Here is a 22445-nt window from a genome sequence, read left to right on the forward strand (position 1 = left end):
TAGTTTATTGGATTGGAAAGTGTGGCGATGCTCGCCACCTGGTCTCCCTTCTTGCTTGTTGGTGTGGGCAGGTCTCATTTGTAGGTGCTGAAGAGCTGCTGTGGCTCATTTCCATCAGTGGCACTGGCAATACCTGGGCTCATTCTGTCAGTGAGGTAGTTGAAAAACCCCAGTTGGGTAAAGCGTTTGGGGGTTTTTGTTAACAGACATGCTTATCTATTTAGTTGGTGTTATTTTTTTCAGCTAAATTTTTTAGTGCAATTAGCACTTTCAGCATCAATCCATAGCAATGTGTTGTATTTTTCACATTGTCTGTGTGTAAAATACATATGTAAGCATAGATTACACAAAGGATCCTGCACGCCAAGCTGGATACAAATAGAAATCCCTGGAAACAATTCTTTCTGCGCTTAAGAGCAGCTTCCTATTGCAACGCTGGAGGATTTGTCACCATTACTGGATACGCTGCAGAAGCACAGCAAAGCAGTGACTGTGTGGAGTCGAAAACTATTACACCAACTACACTACACAGTCACCCACATTACCCCAATCACTGGCGTGTTTACACAACAGAGACGCTGAGTCTTTGTTACGGGCGCCAGCTACTGTGGCCTCGTTGTGTGGACACAGAGAGACCTTGCTGTGACTCGCGTCTTCCCTGCTGTGGATTTCTGGAAACCGCGCTTAAAGAAAGCACAAGACTTCTTTCGTAAAGTGTGCCTTCCTGAACTTGTTGGGAAATACTTCTCGAAACAACGTGCTGCTCTAAATAGCCTGTAATGTTTCATGTTGTGGTTAAAGATTGATGACAGCTGTGTGGTGCGATGTAAATAGTTTGCATTTCATTTTTATGTGATTGCTGTGTACATGTGAATAGATCTATAATAAAGAAAAACAAACAAATATACTATTCTTTTTTGTTTTATTAAAACAACTTCACACAAAGTACAACTATTTACAATGTACAGTACATCCAAAAGAACAGCTTTAAGAATACTCAACAGGAGCAAGTGTCATTTGGCCCTGGTTTGACAACAACACTGGGGCACATATTAACAAAAACACAGCAAACCTTAACGATCTTATCAAGAAGTGTTGTGTCTTCAGCCTCACATGATAAGAGTAATCAGACTGTGTGTAACATTTTGAACTTGTTGCGCAAACTACCTATTACTCGCTCAACATGAATTCTCAGGTGGGCAATTGCTCTCGTTTGTTCAACGTCCCTTGCATCAAGTTGACAGTAGCCTTTTGTGAAAGCTGGAATCTTGACCTCCGCACACATCATTCCTACAGCATCTCTGATGTCAAAGCCTCTGTCAGCCAATACTACGTCCCCTGGTAACAGCTTTTGAAGAATGCCACATCTCTCTGTGATTTGTTTATCTGATGCACGACTAGGGCTGGGCCATATTATACCGTTCACGGTAATACCGGTATAATGTTAGGCAACGATAGGAAAATGAAATATCGCGATAGAATGGGAGTAAAACGCGCATGCGCAGTGCCTTTGTTTTCATATGCACATGGCCGATTATTGAGTGAAACAGATGAACCAGAATTGGTTTGTAAAAATGGTGCAACTTCAGTGATGTGGAACTGGTTTGGTGTTTGTCTGTCAGATACACGACAAAGCACATTTTTTTGCAGAACATGCAAGCGGTCGTCGTTATTGTCGTATTTGTCGGACTAAGATGCTCTTAAATCTGGGAGTAATCTGGGTCCTAAACTCCGTATGCTTCAGGTCAAACAACACTGTAGCATCACTGAGAGTTAAAAACTGTCTAAATTCTTTCATCTTTAATAAAACGATCAGCATTGCTGCTTTACCAGGTGTAACTATAAAGTTTAACTTCCAGGCATCCATGAAAACAAAAGTTATTACATTTAATGGAGTTAGAAGTTAGCAGGAAGCTAGCGGAAGTTAGCTCGCTAGTTTCGCTAGTTACCTAAGCATGATATTGCATGTTCTGACTGAGAGATTTCTGAAAAAAATCAAACGTACAGCTCTGCTATCACTTCCAACATAAATGAAGACAGGAAACTAAACAGCAGTGACGTTTGTAGGGTTACTGAAGTTGGGCTAGCTGGTATATAATGATGTGCTACGTGATCGCTAGCGACACAGCTATGTTAGCATAACATAAACAGTGAAGCTGGAGGACGAACACTAACACTTTTCCACTTATAAAAGTTAACGTGAAGGTTCTTCATGGTTAGAGACAAATGCAATCGCATGGCAGGATGCTGTAAACGGACCAAACTTCAGTCAGGAGAACAACTGAGATAATCCATCCACAATACGAGGTTAGTCATTAATATACTGCAACAACATGGGAATAGAGCAGCTGCCAGAGAATTCAACATTAATGAATCAATGGTACAGAAGTGGAGGAAGCAAGAAGAATGAGTTTAATAAAGTTTGATTTATCTGACTGCTTTGTTTCGCTTAATGTGCCTTATGGTCCGAAAAATGCGTACTGCACACTGCAGTTTAATGTTGCAAAGCACCTCTTTTTAACTTCAGTGGATATTATACATGGTTATTCTCAGGATATGTCAGCCCATTTCTACTGGAAATGCCTTTTGGTTAAACTTTCAGCAAGGAATTTGCATTTGCACTGTTACATTTTTATAAAGCTTTAATGTACATAAAAACCAGCTTCTTGTTTAAGTGAAAATAAATGGAAGGTTGTCTTTTTGCGCTAGTAATGTTGTGGAGTTGTATTTTGTCTCGCATCAATTATATCGTCGGTTATATCGTTATCGCAAATTTTCAAATATATATCGTGATAAATATTTTTGGCCATATCGCCCTGCTCTATGCACGACCCCCCCATCCCCTGGAAATGAAAGAAATAGCTCCATGGGGTGTAATCCCGATGAGGTATTTTATGGTCTGTGTACCCTTGTAATGAGAGTATGTTTGTGCGCGTGCCTTTAAATTAGATGGTCTTTCTGTTCGAATCTCAAAACAGTCAACAATGATGGCTACTCGTTTTCCAAAAGTTTCAGTAAACTGTGGAGGCATTGTCGCCTGCAGACAGTGCCTCTCAGGCCAGTGCACCAGTGCTCCTAAGTGGGCATACAAAACATCAATGGTATCGGTGAAGACAGAAGACAGTGTTTTGTGCGACACATGGAATAGATGACAAAGATGCTGGACTGGAAGATCAAGTCTCAGACGCATTAGTGTGAATAAGAGCATTTGGAAACCTGTCAGTTTCTTCGATATTGGCAGGAAATCTTTGACAGTGTTGAAGAGGGACATCAAGACAGCATAACAATGTAGTCCAGTGTAATATCTTACTTTTTCGGTATCGTCCTTTAAGAAAGTTTCATTCAGCTCTGTCTTTTGCAACTGTGCTCGAAGCAGTCTGTTCTCCTCCAACAGCCGGTTTATTTCTGCTCTGCCCTGTTGACTGCACACACAGTCCTTCGTCTGCCCTTCAGCTTCCGTGACGCTGTCACTCCCATCACCACTGTCCACATTTGCAGCTGGTACGTCAACCTCCACTTGTCCAACACAACTGCTGTCCACTGCCTCCATGACATGGTTGTTGTTCTTCTGTCAGACCTTCATCGATCATCAAGCCTGTAAGATAAAAAATAGTGCATAGACTTAAGGTTAATGTACACCAATATTCCAATGACAGGTGTGTGATTCATCTTTAAGTTATGTGCGGATTAGTGTACCATAAGAGCAATTTAGTATGTTTTCAGAGGGGGATGTTTACCTGCAATGGGTGCTCTTTTTCGCTTCCGTTGCATACGCCTTGCGTGCCGGTCCGAGTCTGACACAGGTTTGTCGTCGTGCCCCATGTGCAGTGTTGGTGCCCAGTCTGGATTTGTTACATCCATTTCATATGCTGGTTTGCCTGCAATAATGCCAAATCAAAAGCTACTCAGTCGACATGACGTGGTTCTGCAGCATCACACATTAGCATGTTTTATCTCATTATCTATGACCGCAGCGCATTGAAAAAAAAAAACACTAAAAGCCTTTTAGTTTGGTCCTTTTACAGCATCCTGCCATGCGATTACATTTGTTCCTGACCACCGAGAACACTCACGTTAACTTTTATCGAGTGGAAAAAAAGTTAGCGTGTTTATATTGTGCTAACATAGCTGTGTCGCTAGCGGTCACGTAGCACATCATTATATAACAGCTAGCCCAACTTCAGTAACCCTACAAATGTCACTGCTGTTTAGTTTTCTGTCTTCATTTATGTTGGAAGTGATAAGAAAGCTGTACGTTTTAATTTGTTTCCAAAACCCCGCAGTCAGGACATGCTATATTGTATTTAGATAGAAGCTAGCGAGCTAACTTGCTGCTAACTTCTAACTCATATGTCATAAATTCCATTTTCATGGATGCCTGGATGTTTAACTCAGTTGTTACACCTGGTAGAGCAGAACGCTGATAATTTTATTAAAGATGAAAGACTTAAGACAGTGTTTTAACTCTCAGTAATGCCACAGTGATCATTTGATATATGGACCTGCAGCAGAGTTTAGGCCCAGACACGGCTAGTGACGTCAGACTGAACAATCGGATAGTGATATGAATTACTTTAGAACTCACCGGAGAGAAAATGCCGCGAGCAAACCAACAAAAAGCTGGGGATTGCACGGAACTCGATATCCGCTCGTCTCACCGCTGCAATCCATGCCTGGCGTCTTTGTTTGGTGATATCGGATACATGGGATCCCTCACGTTGCCGCCAGGATGGAAAACGATTAAAAGATTAATCCAGTTTCTTGCCTTCACGATCGTGAGATCTAACGTTGCAACCGACTACACACGTACCACCATAGCTGAAGCTGTATCCTTTGTCTGGCCTACTGTGATGGCGGCAGGGGGCGCATTCTAAAATGTCATGTGACAATCTGATTCATAAAGAGTGATGATGTCACAAGGACATGTGATGATGTCACAAGGACATGCCTTTGAGCCTTTGAAGTTTTTCTATAAATAGGGGTCAGGAGCAGCAAGTTTTAGTCAGTTTGTTCGCAGCCTTCAAACGTTCGACCAGAGCTATATTTGAAAGTATTTGTAAACCTCTTCAGAGTCACTGTGCACAGGATTAAAAATGTATCCACGAAAACGCCAACAAAGAATAAACAATCTTGCTGCCTCTCCTTCGAGGTCTGGCCGGCCACTCACTTCAAGAGGGAAGCCTGATATGACACGATCCATTGGTGCCTCATCAGTCCAAAGGACATTACAGGAAAACTCCGACCTACATGCAAAAATTAAACAAATTGAAGAAGAGAAGCTTCAACTGGAGGAGAAGTGCAGACAATTGGAAGCACGAAATCAAGAGCTGGAAAAACAACAGCAACGCCAGCCTTACACAAAAATTATTAGTGAGGCCTGGGAAGGAAAGTTTGGTGAAGCACGACAGAAGATTTTGTTCCTGATGAAGGAAAACAAGACAAAGAGTGCTGAATTAAAAGAAACATCTGCCCAGCTTCAACGCGCGAATGCTACTATTGGGGAGATGCAAAGGGATCTCCAAAACATGGAGCAAAAGAATCAGGCGCTCCAAGGAACGCTTGATGAAGCTATGGAACAAACTGCACAAATCCTCGGACAGAAAAAGGAAGGGGTCACACAAATGCAGGACCAACTCAAAGGCATAAAGAAAAAATACGAAGTGCTGAAAGTCAGGCTGGATGAAACAGAGTGCAAAAATAAAGCGCTTCTTCAAGAGAAAGAGCAACAGGAAGAAGAAAAAAAACGTATTCTCCAGGACTCAGACAACTTGAAGCGCGAAAACGCTGAAATGCTTGCACAAAAGCAGCAACAAGAGAAAATAAATGAAGACCTGCAGCGTAAGCTTCAAGAAATCACAAGAAGAAATGAGCAGTTAGAAAAGATGCACGAGGAAAAACAACAGCAAAATACAGACAAGTGCAATCTATTAAAAGAAATGGAGCAAAGATGCCAGAAACTTGAGAAGGAAGTTGAAGAAACAACCGATCAGTTGAGAACCCTCATCCTAGAGAAAAAAGTGGTCGTGGAAAAGCTCATGGAAAAGAAGAAAAAACGTTTCCGCTTCTTCTGGAGGAGGGACACTCCTGCTCTTTCTACTTTTTCTATTTTTTCTACTGCTGACGTCACCTCGTCTCCCTCCACCTCTGTTCCATCTTAATTTTCACCTCTCCTCTCCCCTTCTCTCCTAACACTTCTTCCCTCTCTCCTTCATCTTTTTTCACCCCAACCAGTCCCGGCAGTTGACTGCCCCTCGTGAGCCTGGTTCTGCCGGAAGTTTCTGCCCGTTTAAAAGGCAGTTTTTCTTCCCCACTGTCGCCTAGTGCTTGCTCAGAGGGGATTGTTGGGGTTTTCTCTTTTCTTTTTTTTCCCCTTCTTATTACCATTTTCCTTTATTTACCGATTTGTTTTGTTTACTTTTCTTTTACGTTGTTTCTTTATTTACTTGTTTAACTTTTTTTCAACTTATGTAATAAACTAATAAACCAATTGAATTTATCCTCTGGGTATTTTACATCTAATCTTTAAAGAATATTTCCAAAACATTTTCAAACATCACGATCTGTCTTTTGTTTGCTTGTTAAAACCCCGTAAATGGTGAAGTAAAAACCCTGTGATATGGTTTAAAACATCAAAATAGACTAAACAACTAGTCTAAAACTAAGAGACACAGGATAAAGTTGGTGTGAAGGTTTCAGTCTGTGAATGAATCTAAGCACCATCACCTTAACTTTAAATTCATCTCTGTTACCCTCTTTGTGACTGAACTCTGACCGTGAGCACCACAGCCACTGCGCACCAGTCACACACACTTTAAATCCATCACAGTAAACCAGTTAGTTTACCTCAGTTTGTTTTGCAGCACATTTCACAACATGCAAAAGCATAATGTGCCATGTACAGACTCAAAATCTGATTTAAAAACATGAGGACTGACCTGTAAGCTTTACATTTACAGTTTATCACATACCACTGAGCAGTTCTTACCTGTAATTCTAAGCCCTCTTCTTCCTTTTCTGGTTTAAAACATCAAATTAGACTAAACAACTAGTCTAAAACCAAGAGACACTTAAATATTAAGTTAAACCTCTGGGGTTGCCGGACGCGCCGGCGCGTCAAAATCACATGACCAATTTAAGACGACACAGCTACAAGATGCAGCGATTCAGAGGCTGTATCCCAATTCAGGGTCTGCAGCCTTAAAGGCCGCATTTTAAGGCCGATTACGTCACCATGCCAGTCTCCTATTGCCAGAGGCTGAAGTGTGTGTGCAGTCACCAGGTGATAATCTGATATCGTGTACTTCCCCACTGATGTTAAGTAATTTGAAAAAAAAAAAGAATCCCACCTTAGGCCGAATGTGTGACTCTCTTCGTAGTGGAAGAGAGAATGAATCTTCCCATCCGAATTCACGGCAATCAGTCTGTCAATCAAATCCTGTGGAGTAAAATGAGAGGCTTTGAACAAGAATGCACCGGATAGGGTGCAAAACGAAAACTGTGTGGAAATTTACAATGGGTAAGGTGGAGAACGTATATCAGTCTCAGTGTGAGAGGGTTTATTTGAATGCGTTTGAAGTAAAACAAATGGGTGGGTGGTGTTTGGAGGCCAAATAAAAAGTGCAAACATGCCCTCAGATGGATGACAAAAAAAACTGCAGTGTGTGGAAAAGAAGAAGAAGAAAAACACTTACAGGTATGGAGGTTGGCATCTCCCTCAGGGTGTATTCGCTTTTGTTGGCCAAAGACTGTCGGCCCAGCAGTTGCCACACCGACTGGGAAGAGGAGAGGAGGTTGACCAAGTACAGGAAGGACTGAAGAGGAAAGTAAATACAGCAGCTGTTAGAGAGAAAAAATGTATTTGCTTTTAAAGACCATTGTGAATGCATTTGTGCACGTCATGGATTGATCAAATCCTAACACATAATAATAATATAACACTATTCAACTACAAACACTACCGATAATATGACAAATAATATCTGTAGTATTCAAAGCAAAACAAAATGTAAAAAGAATTTATGGATTTTTTTTTCTAAAATAGAAATATCTATACTTTCATGTGTCTTCTGATGTTTCTGTGCATGTGTGAACTTATCTTCATATGTACTACCAAACCTCCTACTGTACTTAGCACAGATTAAAGCAAAGACTCGAGTTAATTCACCAAAGTGCTGGTGTGTGTATATTTAGTTTTCCTTTGACCTCAGCATATATGTATAACCCACTGATAAGGCAGACTTTAAAGTCGCCTGTGGCAAGACACAGTTTACACATCACTGGCTGTCCGTATTCACTTGGCTAGTCTTTGCACCCAGGTAAAACATTTATCCACAAGATGGCGGCAAAACAAAGACTGTCTTGGCTGACCTAAGCAGCATGTCCCCTTTGCTGCAAGTCATTGGCCTGCTCATGTTCAACTCATGTCCTCTGTCTCTATTGAATAAAAAAAATTGAATAAAAAAATCTATTTTCATATTGTGTTTGGAAGAAGAGAAATAAGAAAAACTCCAAAGTTTCTTATTACATGATTAAAATCTTTTTAAAAAATCACAAGGAGAAATATTGCCTCCTACTCCTACTCCTGCCTCTGGCCCCATAACAGCTGGGATGGCTCCAATCTTGAATTGGATAAGCTGAAGAAATGGATGGAAGGATGATCCAAAGAGAAACATCAAAGGCCCTCTCACAAAAAAAAGATAAGAACTCATTTTACACATTGTTGTTTGTTTGGGATATTTTAGAAACAACCGTAAACACTATTTACTACTTACCACTTTGTTCATTCTTGCTGACGTTCACTCTCCTCATCTTCTCTCTAAAGGAAGATGCAAACGCTCTCATTGTGAAAGATAAGTATACATCCATCTAACCTGCGACTCTGTCACAACTCTGATCAGCAATTCTTTCAGGTTTGTCTGTTTTGATGATGCTATTAATTGTTATTATCCTTTATCCAGGTAACTTTCAGAGAGGAGCGGAGGGAGGAGCGAAGCCAGCGTGACATTAAGGTGACATTAAGACCTAAGACAGGACGGATTGAACCCTTTCTCGTAAAAAGATAAGTATTCACTCTGCTTTTAATCAGAATATTGATAAATATCTAAAATTCTGCTCACCTGGTTGATAAAGTTACTAAAATGATTCCCTCTTTACTGTCATTTGTCCTTTAGAGAGAAGATGAGGAGAGTGAACGTCAGCAAGAATGAACAAAGTGGTAAGTAGTAAATAGTGTTTACGGTTGTTTCTAAAATAGCCCAAACATTCAAAAATCGTTGAGGTTTTAACTTTTATTCTTTCTTTTCTGCCTCTTGTTTCTAAATGTCAGGAAAAAGAGCCAAGATGAGAAGAAACTCCACACAGAAGATTTTCCCTCAGTAAAATGGTAAATATATTCATCTTGTTATGACGTTTGCTCACAATAACCAGGAGTGTTCCCGTTGTTCTGAAGTGATTCACTCTCATTTGGTGTTATTTGGTGTTTGTCTTTGAATGGAGAGGAGCAGTAACGACACTGGGAGACAAACAACAGGATGATCCAAAGACAACTGAGGGTCTTCAGAGCAGCGTGAACGGCCGTCACCTGAGAGCAAGACAGTCCTCGCGCCTTTGTGGTTCCCTCCAGGTACTCCAGCTTCATCCCACAGTCCAGAGAGATGCAGTTAGGTTGAATGTGAGTGTGAATAGTTGTCTGTTTCTCTGTGTTAGACTGACCTGTCCAGGTTGTACTCCTGCCTCTGGCCCCATAACAGCTGGGATGGCTCCAATCTTGAATTGGATAAGCTGAAGAAATGGATGGAAGGATGATCCAAAGAGAAACATCAAAGGCCCTCTCACCAGATTTCATTTATTAAATTTGTCTTTACTGAACGATTTCTGGTGTGTATTTGCATTGATACTCAGACAACAGCTCCTCTTTCTGTTTGTGCTGGAAGATTCAGGCAAACACATATTACATATATAGATTGTTATGATATGACTCAGTTTCACATTTAGTGCTATATGAGAATGATAAGGTCCAGTTTAATAGTATTGCTAGTGTCTAATGAAATGAACACGTGATTTTTTTTTTTTTTTTTTTGCCTGTCCCGTTTGGCTCTTTTGCCATCAGAATTATTGTCTAAAGGCAAAGAAAGATGCCCAACGGATTTACTTTACCAAATTGACCATCCCAGCCTTGCCGTAATGGTCCATTTGATTCACCTTTTATTGTTTATTTTATTTTCACTTGCTGAATACGGGACAGACTTGACTGGGGGAAAGAAGGGGAGAAAGAAAGAGAAACAGCTGAGAAGAGGGACAGGGGAGAAGGGCAAAAAACAAAACCCAACAGAATGGGCAGGAAAAGAAAAAAAAGAAAAAGAAAGAAAAAAAGAAAATGCATATATCGATCACCTGGATCACCTGTTGAGAAAGAAAAAAGAAAACAAGCAGAAGAGAACAAGAGTAATAGAATAAAGAACATCACAATGATATATGGGAATATGACAGTAAATACTAAATATTAAACATTATTGTGCAGCACGTAAGATCAACAGAACACAGTGTGCTTTGAGGTAGGAGCCAAAAAGGGTGTAGTTTGTGGGTGTGATCACTCGTGTGTACACCTGTGAGCATGGACGCGCTTGTTTTTTTAAAAGGTTCCTTCATGTAATGATCTGCTAGAGGGTGTGGGGGGGCCACAGCCCGTCCTCCAGGGCATGAAGCAGGTGTGGAGGAGATCAAAACTCCAGACATCCAGAGGCCCCCAGAACACAAGAGACCAAGGAAGACCAACAGAGGGGCAGCTGCGCCACTGTCCCAGAAAGAGGAGAGTCCCAGATGAGGGGTCACTCAGCAGCCGCGGAGCAGAAGCCAGGGGGAGTTGCAGTGACGCGCCCGTGAGCTCCGCCGGCAGCCAGCTGTGCCTGAGTGACCGAGCCCCAGGCCAAGAGGCCGGGGGCACCCCACCTCCGAAGTGGCCCGAGCGAGCCACAGGATCCAGGCCCCGATAAGCGGCCGCCAAGGAGTGAGCCGGTGTGTACCTGGACGCCCATCCCCAGACACAAAGAACCACCAACGCACCGATGTCTGAGGGAGTCTGCCATTGGCAGGGGAAGTGGTGGTGGGGGGAGATAGGCCTCCAAACCTTGGAGGGCCTGAGATGTCCCCAGAGAGGTGGCGTCTGATACCCAACCTGACATATAGACACAGACATACAGGCACACACAGATACAAACATCCATTCCCACCCTCATGCTCTCATATGCACTTACTCCACACTCAACCAACGTGGAGACAGACATAAAGAGACGCTGTACACACGATCACACTCCCCAAGCGTACTCTACTAACCGGGTCTAGGTACCCTTGCCCCTGGAGGGGGGAACTGCACCCAGACTCAGGTGGTGTTTCCCTTTTCCCTGCGGTGGGGAGAGGCAGACCACCCCGACATTTTTAAGATGTAATTTTCAAGTGAAAAACATAATATTTATCTGTTGCATAGTTTACAGTGCGGTGTTTTATGCACTGGGTTATCATGTAGAGTTCTGTTTGTCATCTAGCACCATAATCAGGTTTTGTTTTTATTGCATCTTAGATTTTCCAGCTGCTGTGCCTGAGCAGCCACCCAGAGACCCTTTGCTGCAGTTAGTCTCCCTGCAGGAGGCGTCTGGCTGCTGGCTGCTTGATCCAGCTCTGGCTGCTGCACTGGGACAGACCAACGAGGAGGTGGAAAAGTCAAAGCCTGAAAAGATGCACTGCTGTCAATTTAAATATTAACACAAAATGATGATGTGAGATAAAACAGATTTGATTCTATAATTTGAACAAAAACACATGATATAATTAAAAACACACCATAAAACAAATAAAATGAAGTCAAACTAAACGTAGGCCTGCCTCACAGCCTGAGAATAAACATCTGCATATCAGAAGCTAAAACACTGGTGGTAATCACACTCCTAACCTCCCACTGAGCTGCACCAGCGTCTGATATTATCCAGAAACCACACGGCAGCAGAAATTATTTTCCTCATCAGTTGTTGTAAAAACATGTCAGCACATTATTTTAGAGCATTTATGATATCACAGTTTGGGATTTCATCAGGAAGAGCATCCAGTGTAATAATCTGCCAAATCAAATATGCAGAGCTGCCCACCTTGGTGACCCCGTGTGACAAAGAAGTACACAAACATATGTAATATTACTGGTTGTAGAAAGTAAAATGTGTGTTCTGTCTGTTTTATTTGATTGATTTTGATTTGGGGAATTAGACCAGCAGTGAAGTGTGGGCCACCATTCTGGCTCTGATCTGGCTTCATGGTTTCAAGATGGATGCAAAGGACGAGTGGGAGCTTCTGGCTATGAAGGCTGCCTCGTGGCTCTGTGCTCACAATGGTACTAGCAATGATTGTAACAGATAAAATAACAGCTTTAAAAAACTGTTTCATTCTACAGCTTTCCTCCCACAATCATTATTTTAATATCTGTTTTGTGTTTTTAGCACCGTGTGTGTCAGAGTGTGTGGATGCTGGAAATGTCCTGCTGGGTTGCAGCGTGAAGAAAGAAGCTCTGGGACTCTGAGGGTTTTCTTAAAGTAGCTTCATCTTCATAGTGAACAGAAGCAGGTCTGCTTACTCCACACTGCCTTTGATACAGAGCTGTTTTATATCATCAACCCCTTTTACATGTTTATTTGTCATGAATTATGTACCTAATATTGGTTTTACCATTGTGGAAAAAAAGTATGTCAAAATTGTCTGAATACTCCTGACACAGTAGAAGATTGGACCACTGCTGTGGCAGCTCATTCACAAAGTGTTTTAATTCCTTTTCTCTGCCACTAGATGGCGATTATGTTCATACTTTTACTGATTTCACACAGAAACACCAAAACCAATCTAAGAAGTCTTTTCCCTTCCTGTTATAGTTCTGAAAATGGCTTCAGTTCAGGACATTTTCAAGATGGTCCTCAGTGAATTGGAGTGAATAGAGCTAAACATTTAAAATAACTATTCACAGTGTTTACACCATCTTCTAAACAAAGTAGTCTATCTTAGCTTCTATTTTTTAGAAAGTAATATTTTTATGGCCAAATTGAAATGAAACCATACAGAACGTCATTCTGTTTCTCTCGCAGGAGTTACAATTTTATCCATAAAACACTTTCATTCTGCTAATTGACACTGATTGATCCTTGACAGGGCTATCCGGGGGTCTAAGTGCTAGACTAACTTTTTGCCATGGGCGTACCGGTACGCCCAACTTTTTAAAGTTAGCCGTACCATGGACAAAAGTTAGGCGCACACAAATTTTATAATAATTTATATAATATAATGTGTTTTCTGGATACACTGTGCTTTTTCAGCATTCAAAGATTGATGACACCGTGTCAGAGCACTGGCTATGAATTTCAGAAGGATCAGGCCTTAACTTAACAGAAAAGTTATCAATAGTTATTTTCTTATTACAGCTACATCCACTTCTGTCGTGCCTAGGCTGCTCACTAGGGCTGGGTATCATCACTGATTTCTATAATCCATTCGATTCCGGTTTTCAAAGTCCCGATTCGATTCAACTTAGCCTCAGACAGTCAGAAATATTATAATTCTGATCATTTATCAGTACGGATACATGTCAGACTTCATCAGAATTGTGAACATCACAGCAGATGCCTTTGTGTGAAAGTAACTGAGAATAAAACACAGAAAAACATGAAGGAGATTTTCCTGGTCTGGCTTTTTATAGCAGATAACCTTCAAAATATTCTACAATGTTCTGCATATAAAGTTTAAATTTCTTCAGTATTGAACAACAGAAAAAATAGGCTTTCTTGTCCGAGGTCATTTAAGTGAAAAAAAGAAAAAGACAGCAGCCGACAGCGCTGTAAACAACGGTAGACTGGTGGGTAATAAGCAAATGAATAATGCAGAAAACAGAGATTGGAGACGGGAAACTGTTCTTGAAGTACGGAGAGAGATAGAGAGAGAGCTAGCTGTGCATGAAGTGTGATTTTAATAGTCGTGGAAGCAAAACAGCAAAATTCATGACGACATTGATCAAAGGTGAAGCGCAGTTTGCTGCTTCTTTTGCTGCTGGCTCGGTGAATTTTGGTTGAAAGAGAGACAAAACCTGCAGCTCAGAATCAGCGCAAAAAGACGTAAACACAGCGCGGACGCATCAGAATCGCTGAGCTCCGACAGCGTGTCCGTCTAAGGCCGTCGCTTGAGAAAGCTGAGAAAGACAAAGCTGATTCTGATGCGTCGGGTCCGCTCTGTGTTTACGTCTTTGTGTGAATCCGTGTACCTGCTCTCATTTGCTGTTTGGTTGTTGTTGAAATGGTTTTGTGAGCTTTAATCTGAGAATCTGGCGTTTCTGGCAAAACACAGTTATATTTAAAAGTCATTCAGGATTTAATGAATTGATATCGCTTTATTCAAGCTACTCACCTCCCACTTCCACCTGCACTTTCATCTGGACCACGGCGAATCAGAGAGGTCCCGCCCCTTACTATCTCTGATTGGTTTAGTCCACGATAGGGGCAAAATGTGTGTCTGTTGTTGACCACAGGGAAGGTTGCAAATTTTTTTTTTTTTGCTACCCCAACAGTTTTAGTTGCACCACTGAAAAATTTGGTCGTATTTGCGACCAAATTGGTCGCACTCTAGAGCCCTGCTTGAACGTCTTAAGACAGCACATAGTCTTCATTCATGTTTGCTTATTCATGACTGTAGTTAGAGTTACATCTGAATTTTCAAAAACTGCCTGTTTTGACTTTTCAAATAATAATTAGCATAAAAAGTTATGAAATCTGTTTGGTTTTTTATTTCTTTGTTGTAACAATTTTGGAAATAAATTGTATATTGGCGTAAAAGTATCAATATATTTGAGGTTTGAGCAGCAAAGTTGAGTACCAGGGTTATGCTTCTGAATAACTTCCCAAGTCTTCTCTGCCAATGCCAAATAGCCTTCTGGGTGCTGCGCTGCACTGTCAGAGCACACCTCCTTATCTAAGGTTTTCTGTGTTTCTTATTCTCTTTAAAAGTTCTGCTGAGGGCCTCCTATACTCGAAGTCTAAGAGCCAACTCTGTTCTTTGGCTCGACTTTCTTCCATAATCTTTTCACTTTTGTGAGAAATAAAACACAATTTAAGAACAGATTGTCATAAAAAGAAATGACATCAATAACTACACTAAGGACATTCAAAACAAATTTTAAACTTGGCTTAAAGACCATAAGTCTGATCTGAAAATGTCGACCAACTTCAACATTTAGATTGTGACACTAACTTGTCTCTCTTCCACAGTGTGTTTCTTTTGTCCTGCTCCCCTCTCCCTTAACCAGTTGTGGCAAATGGCTGCCCCTTCCTGAGCCTTGATCTCCCAGAGCTTTCTTCCTGTTAAAAGGGAGTTTTTATTTCCCACTGTTGCCAGGTACTTGCTCAAAGAGGATCATTCAATTGTTGGTTTTTTCCCTGTATTACTTAGTGTATTTACCTTACAATATAAAGCACCTTGAGGTGACTGTTGTGTTGATTTGGCGCTATATAATTAAAACTGAATTACATCTCTGAAGAAATGTTACATGCATGTTTTGTTGCCTTTTTAAAGTGATGGGGGAATAATTGTAATGGGCTAATAAAAAGGGACAGACGTGCTCTGTGTAAAGATCAACCCTTTGACCATCATTCACTGCATCATTAATTGCTTTAACTTATAGTCCATAGTGCTGTAAAAACAAAAAAAGAAAAAGCTGAGTCATTTTCACATTTTTATTGAGGTTTGAATTCCGAAAGTCTGTTGCTGATCTCAGTAAATGTAACAGGATGTCTCCGAAAATTTACAGTTGTGGATAAAACAGGGTGATGTGTTATTGTCAGGTTTGTATTCCCGTGAAAAGATCTTTTTTTATTGAGTCTGCTTTTGGCTAAAGGCCAACGTATCGACCTTCCTTGGGACAGAAAATAATCTGTATCTTAGTCTTAATACTCGTCAACAACACACAAAACAAAAATGAGCATTTAAATTTAAATGACATAAATAACACTGAATATAAACAGTCTGGTTTTCTAATATTGAAATGAAAGAAATTCTATTTTTTAAATTCAATCATTTTGAATTTTTAGCAGCACTGCCAAACTCTGATTCCTTCTTTAATAAACCTGGAGAGTCACTTACCTCTGTGTCAGTACTTACCAAAATATTGCCTCTTGCCCCTCTGACAGATGACCTCGCCTGAGAAAAATAAAACAAAAAACCTTAAAATGGCTGCAACTGCTGTGCTCCCTAAATTAGTACAAATGGGGGGGAAAGGAGAGTAGGCATGTTAAATATTACAGTTAGATTTTCTTAAACTTTCACTCTTAGAAAGCATTCTGTTTTAAAGCGAGCACTTCAAAGACATGATGTTTGTGCAGGTCTCCACTCCTTCCTCCTCATGTTATCCAGCCACTGGTTCAGTCTTGCTGCTCCAGCATAACCTTTAGTAAAACGAGAGGCTCAGAAGCAACAAGAGTATTGTGTGAAAAGAGATCTGAATAAACAAAGAGTGGCAGACCCCCGGCTGTGTTGTGTTCTTGCTCTTAGCAACTTTATGGTGATTCAGAACATACAGAACAGCTGGGGGCCGGCGGAGCTCACGGGCGCGTCACTGCAACTCCCCCTGGCTTCTGCTCCGCGGCTGCTGGGCGAGCCCTCATCTGGGACTCTCCTCAGCTCTTACTGGAACAGTGGCGCGGCTGCCCCTCTGTTGGTCTTCCTTGGTCTCTTGTGTTCTGGGGGCCTCTGGATGTCTGGAGTTTTGATCTCCTCCATACCCGCTTCACACCCTGGAGGACGGGGCTGTGGCCCCCCCACACTCCCTAGCAGATCATTACATGGAGAAACCTTTGGAATGCAAGCATGCTGATCCACACAGGTATGCACACAGGTGTACACACGGGTATTCACAGATGCGGACTAAAGCTTTCTTGGCTGCTGCCTCAAAGCACACTGTGCGCTGTCTATCTTGCGTGCGGAACAATATCGTTTATTATTTAGTAACTATTGATATCTATGACTAGCTAGTTTATTGTGATGGTGCTTTGTTTTTTCTATTATTATGTTGCTCTTTGTTGTTTGCCGTCTCCTCTGTTTGGTTTTCTTGTTTTTTTTTCTCCATACAGGTGACCCAGGAGTTTTTTTTTTTGTGTTTTTTTTTGTTGTTTGTTTGTTTTTTTTTTCTTTTTTCTCTCTCTTCCCCCCCCTTCTCACCGTCTCTTCTCCCCTTTGGTTTTCTTTCTTTCTCTCCCCCTCTTTCTCTCATTCATTCCCCCTGTCCTATTTAAAAAAAAATAAAAAATGACAAAGGATGAACTGAAGCTCCGCCATCACGTGATGTCGCATACTGCTGTTTCTGATGTCATTTAAAAAAAAAAAAAAGAAAAAGAAAAAAAAAAAAGAACATACAGATCCTTTTTTATAGATGATGTTTGCTGAGTATTCATGCATGCATCATCCATTAATGTTTGGGAGGAGGGGCTGATTGACTTTGTCAGGACTGTTTTTCCCCAATAAGCCACCAATATTAAACTTTGACGAGCCTTATGGCCAACTCAACCCATCAGATCTTTACGGAAGCGTAGAGCTGCCACCCAGGCAAAAGAAAAATACAAGTGTATCACGTTATAACGTGAAAGGTTTATTGTTCTAACAAGATACTTTTCCTGTTTGTACAATATACTATCATGTTTGTACAATATACTTTTCACGTTTGAACAACATAATATCACGTTCGTACAATATACATAATTATCACGTTCGTACAATATACATAATTATCACGTTCGTACAATATAAATATTATATTGTACGAACGTGATAGTATATTGTACAAACAGGAAAAGTATCTTGTTAGAACAATAAACCTTTCACGTTATAACGTGATACACTTGTATTTTTCTTTTGCCTGGGTGGCAGCTCTACGCTTCCGTAGATCTTTGATGTGTTAAAGCCAAAAACCTGCTACAAGACACAATCGAGAGGACTGATGAGAAAAGAAAGTGAACTGGATTTTCTTCAAATTTAAAGAGCACCGTTAGCTTTAGCCCATTTAGCTTTGTTAGTGAGCATACATGTAGCTTACAAATAAGTAAATTGAATTAAGGGAGGGAAGAATCAACTTGAAGGCTGAACTCCAGGAAAAACTAGGAAGCTTGAAAGGGAAACAGCAGTTACTTTGGCTGCTGCCACAGCCGCTCCTTAAATACCTGGTCTTGCTGACACACTTAATTATCACGCTGGTGCCTACATGAAGGTGAGAACTTCACTCCCAACCACTGAATAGACAAGATTGTATCCACACGACGGCTTTATTGATCCCTTTGCAGAGGTTTGATATTTCTTAAAATAAATCTCAGAAAATCGGTTTGGTTTCGTTGTTTAAATTATTTTTCCACAACAACAAACAGAAGCATTGATGTGAGCATCGGTCCAAACAAAAACAATACAAAGATATTATTAGTAGCTAACATATTGCACTTTGGGCTACTGACTAGATAGCCACTAATTACACGAGGAAATACAAGAATAACTGAATGCAATTTGATTTATTGAATTTGTTTATTGAAAATGACTTGAAGAAAGACGAGAACATTTGTTGTCATTTAAAGTTTTCTTTATTTTGTGCCAAATTGGTGCCAAATCAATAAATGAGCAGTAGAAGCTACCGTTCACAGATGGAAAATGTAAAACACTCACTTGCCACTCTATTAAGAACATGTTGCTTTTTGGTCAATGTGACGGACCAAAAAGCAACAAAGTTATTGTACCCAATTGATCCCTATGAGCGACCGTGGAGAGGAAAAACTCCCTTTTAACAGGAAGAAACCTCTGGCAGAACCAGGCTCAGGGAGGGCGGCCATCTGCTTCGACCGGTTGGTGGATAAGTGAGTGTTTTTTGTGCATATTAAATATTTAATTACTGTGAATGTTATATTAAATATTTAAATGACATATATACTTACCTGAAGCAGACGTGATGTGGGAAATTTCTGAAAATACCACACAGAAATGAGCAGCCTTCAAAGTGGTTTATTAATTTGAAGGCTGCTCATGTATGCTGTGTGGCTTACCTGTGTCTGTTATTTCTGAAATACGTCTCTGAGTCTTCTTTCCACCTCCCAGCGGGATTTATCCGAGACGCTTTCTTCCCACATCTTTCTGAATTTCCTGTGTTTGACCAGGTCTTTTAGGATGGCCTTTCCATGAGCTCTGCAGAGAGAAGCATTTTTAATCAGCACATTAGTTTCTAAGTAAATGCAGAGAATTTATCAAAAGAAAGTCAAAATAGAAATATCAGCCTATAATTGTTAAAAGTTCACACTGACCTGACTTCAGAGGAAGCATCCTGACACAGTTCACTGACAGCCAACAGGAAGCATTTGGTGAAAATCTGTCCTGCAGACAGAACTTTCTCTGCTTCCGTGAATTTATTGATTATAAGGAGCCCCAGTGCGGCACCAGCTCTCACGAGAAAAGCTCTTATGTCTGAGGAAGGAAACACAGACAAATCCACTCAGTGTGTTTGATTTTCACCTGATCTGATTGTGATGCTGGGGTCACAGATACTCTTCACAGGTGTGAACTTACTTCAAACCCATAGTCACCAGGCTGTTTAGAAAGCGACTCGGGCTGCAACCGTGAAGCAGAGCGGTCAGAGCTTCCTTGGCATGCTGCTGGATGAACACATTGGCATTTGCCCTTGCAAACACCTGGAGTAAACTGTCACAGGTCCATTCAGCTTCTTTGTCCATCCTCTCTCTGAGGTGTACACACAAATATATTACGGTGTCCAGTGCCGCACAGGACACAAGAGCGATTGTTTTTAATCTAAAGAATCAGAGGAAATTTCAGCAGTTAGAAATCAAACTTGTTACAAAGATGCATGAGACAGGGCACGCTTGCAAACATGGACAGAAGAGGGTGGCATAAAGACAGATGTAGAGAAAAACAGCTGGTATCTGTGGAGCAGGGAAATTATTTTACTGCTATTGTTAAATAATTGTCATCATTAGCATTGCATTAATAATATAATCTGGAGTTGATATTGCATTCAGAGGTTTAAACAGTGTCTCTTTCAGAAAGACTGAGTTGCAGGCTGACAGGAAGTTGTATGCAGAAGTGAAAGCAGGAAGTTATTTTGAGCAGCAGGCTAAGACGAGGCTTTAACAATGTAACAGATAGCTTTAAGAAGGCCTTAAGCAGTTATGACTATTTTATACACAATGCATATCTGTGCTTATTAAAGAGTTGGAGCTCGGTCAATTAATTGGGGGTCGGAAGCGTTGTTCGGCGCGATGTTCGGACAATCTATTGTGCAAGTGACTTGGAGCCATAGAAGGAATTGCAATACATGCTTACAAAACACTTATATATCAGATCATTTTATATTAAGGTTTTAGTAGAGGTTCTTGGTTAAAACATTTATTTAGTAGAAGACATACACATAGTCTCAGTGAGCTTCTGGTCTAGTGAAAGGTCAGAAGTGCAACAGGTGAATTGAGAAAGAGCATTTGAGGACGAGACACAGACAGTAGGAGGTGAAGAGGTGACACAAAGAGCATGTGAGGTCAACACATACACACACATTAGTTAGATTTATTTAGAGGAGAGATTAGTTATGTCTCGACAAGAAAGAGGAACAATTCACTTTAAGACAAGAACGGAAAGTACCAGCCATGAAAATAGAAGATGATCTTCTGGGTGAAAAGTCATTGTAGTGTTGATCTGATCTATGTATAAAATGTATCTGTGACGCATGAAGGGGCGTCAGTAAATCAAACCCTGATGCTATAAAATATCTGTTCATGCTTTGATTAAGTCGAGGACTACTGGCTGTCTGCGTACAGAGTGTCTTCCCACACGTGTGTTCATTAAAATCATTGTTTGACCAAGACCTTCTGGACCATGGGTGGTTTGTACTCTCCCTCCTCAATTTTGAACCTTAACATTTGGGGGCTTCGTCCGGTGGTTGAGGAGGGAGAATTGGAGGTTTAGATGGAGAAATTTGGTGGTCTCTGAGGTGGTCTGACGGGCAGACATGAATTCCAGTGGTCGAAGTGAGTGGGCATAAGCCGGCTTATCCAAAAGGTAAGGCACTACCTGTTGAATTATTTCCAAAGTGTGCCAAATTGGACATGATAAGATTTAAGTCTACTCACTGAAATTACTGGTGGATGTCTGTTTTGATTTTGATGAAAAATCTCATGAGTTGAAGCAGTTAGAGTTCTGCTAAGAAGAAATGAAAGCAGTAAAGTCTGCTAAAGCAGTTAGAGTCTGCCAGGAAAAGTTTAAATACTGGGTTGAAGTCCCAAAGAAATTGAGTTAGAGTCTCAAGTAGTTTGGTAGGGAATTGGTTATTTTGTTGGTTAGAGTCCAAATTTGGTCATAAGAGTGGACCTGAGCGGTCATTTTGTGAGTTGGAGTCTCCATTGACCACTAGGTTGCACCTGCCTCAGTTATACACTTGTTTTGGGTGTTGATTGTTGTTTCAAAGTATTATAAATTATTTTAGAACGGAACCGTGGGGGTTCTAGGAAGCGCAGTGCTCAGAGGTAACGCTTGCCAATGCCAAGGACGCTTAGGCATTGTCCTCGAAGAGGGATAGTCAGTTGGTCACTGTGGAGCTTGGGGCACTCCAGAATAACTAGGAGTTAGAGTCTCCTTACCGTTTGGAACGGTAGTCTGCGCTTTTTTGGACAGGAGAAGTTGGACTTCGGGCGTGTAACTTTAACTTAAAACTTCAGGGTAAGCCTTGGCTGTGAAACGCCAAAATTAGAGCTTCAGGCAAAGTTTGGGTTGGTTGACGCTTTTAAATTGAGTTAGGGACTTTAGAGATGAGGCCAGAAACTGTTGGACAGATACTGGTTAATTGGTCGCAAAAAACTCAGGGAGTTCATCCGCTGGGCGGTTATTTTAAATTTGTCGAAATTGGGTAGGCGCTAAAGCTGACAGATCTGACAGTGGTTGTAAATATAAGACGTTGTTGTAATATAGAATAAGAAAATTTGGTGTGAGAGATCTCTGTGTGTCGAGTCAGTAATGCACTGACTGCCTGCTGCTATTTTTAGATGTGTGTGTGTGAGTGAAAATGCAAATGAGTAAGCAGTGAACTGTTTAAACCACAGTTGGTTTTACAAATACTGCTGCAAACATTGTAGAGTGTGTGTTTAAGATGCCATTTATGTTTATTAGAGGGTTATAAATAAAGTATTGAGTTGCCGTAGTGGATGTATAGTAATTGACTGAAGTTGGATGTAGATATATAAATATATTGAGTGCACTGTGTATACTTAAGATTAACATATTACTTTCAGTAGTAACTTTTCTCCAGCATTAGTTGCTGGTGTGTTTTATTTTTTCAATTTCTTGTGTGTGCGGTGAGAATTAATGGAGGTTTCAATTTTTTGTTTGTTTGTTTTTTACTTGCT

General features: G+C 40.8%; 2 long non-coding RNA genes across 4 annotated transcripts; one reads left to right on the forward strand and one right to left on the reverse strand.

The window, feature by feature from the left end:
• Positions 1-905: 905 nt before the first annotated feature.
• Positions 906-7847, reverse strand: LOC308401277. 2 transcript variants are annotated; one of them, XR_013972504.1, is made up of 4 exons: positions 7692-7847; positions 7347-7435; positions 3738-3878; positions 906-3595 (listed from the first exon to the last, which is right to left on the reverse strand). It is a non-coding gene; the product is annotated as an uncharacterized lncRNA (long non-coding RNA). The 2 variants fall into 2 exon arrangements; XR_013972505.1 differs by lacking the exons at positions 7347-7435; positions 7692-7847 and adding an exon at positions 4586-4871.
• A 217-nt stretch (positions 7848-8064) lies between these two features.
• Positions 8065-15513, forward strand: LOC308401231. Of its 2 annotated transcripts, XR_013972495.1 has the most exons (6): positions 8065-9214; positions 9326-9382; positions 9498-9622; positions 9706-11706; positions 12253-12376; positions 12483-15513. It is a non-coding gene; the product is annotated as an uncharacterized lncRNA (long non-coding RNA). The 2 variants fall into 2 exon arrangements; XR_013972494.1 differs by having other exon boundaries at positions 9706-12376.
• Positions 15514-22445: the final 6932 nt, after the last annotated feature.

This window comes from Rhamphochromis sp. 'chilingali' (genome assembly GCF_963969265.1).
Source record: "Rhamphochromis sp. 'chilingali' genome assembly, chromosome: 8".
In the NCBI taxonomy this organism is placed as follows: domain Eukaryota; kingdom Metazoa; phylum Chordata; class Actinopteri; order Cichliformes; family Cichlidae; genus Rhamphochromis; species Rhamphochromis sp. 'chilingali'.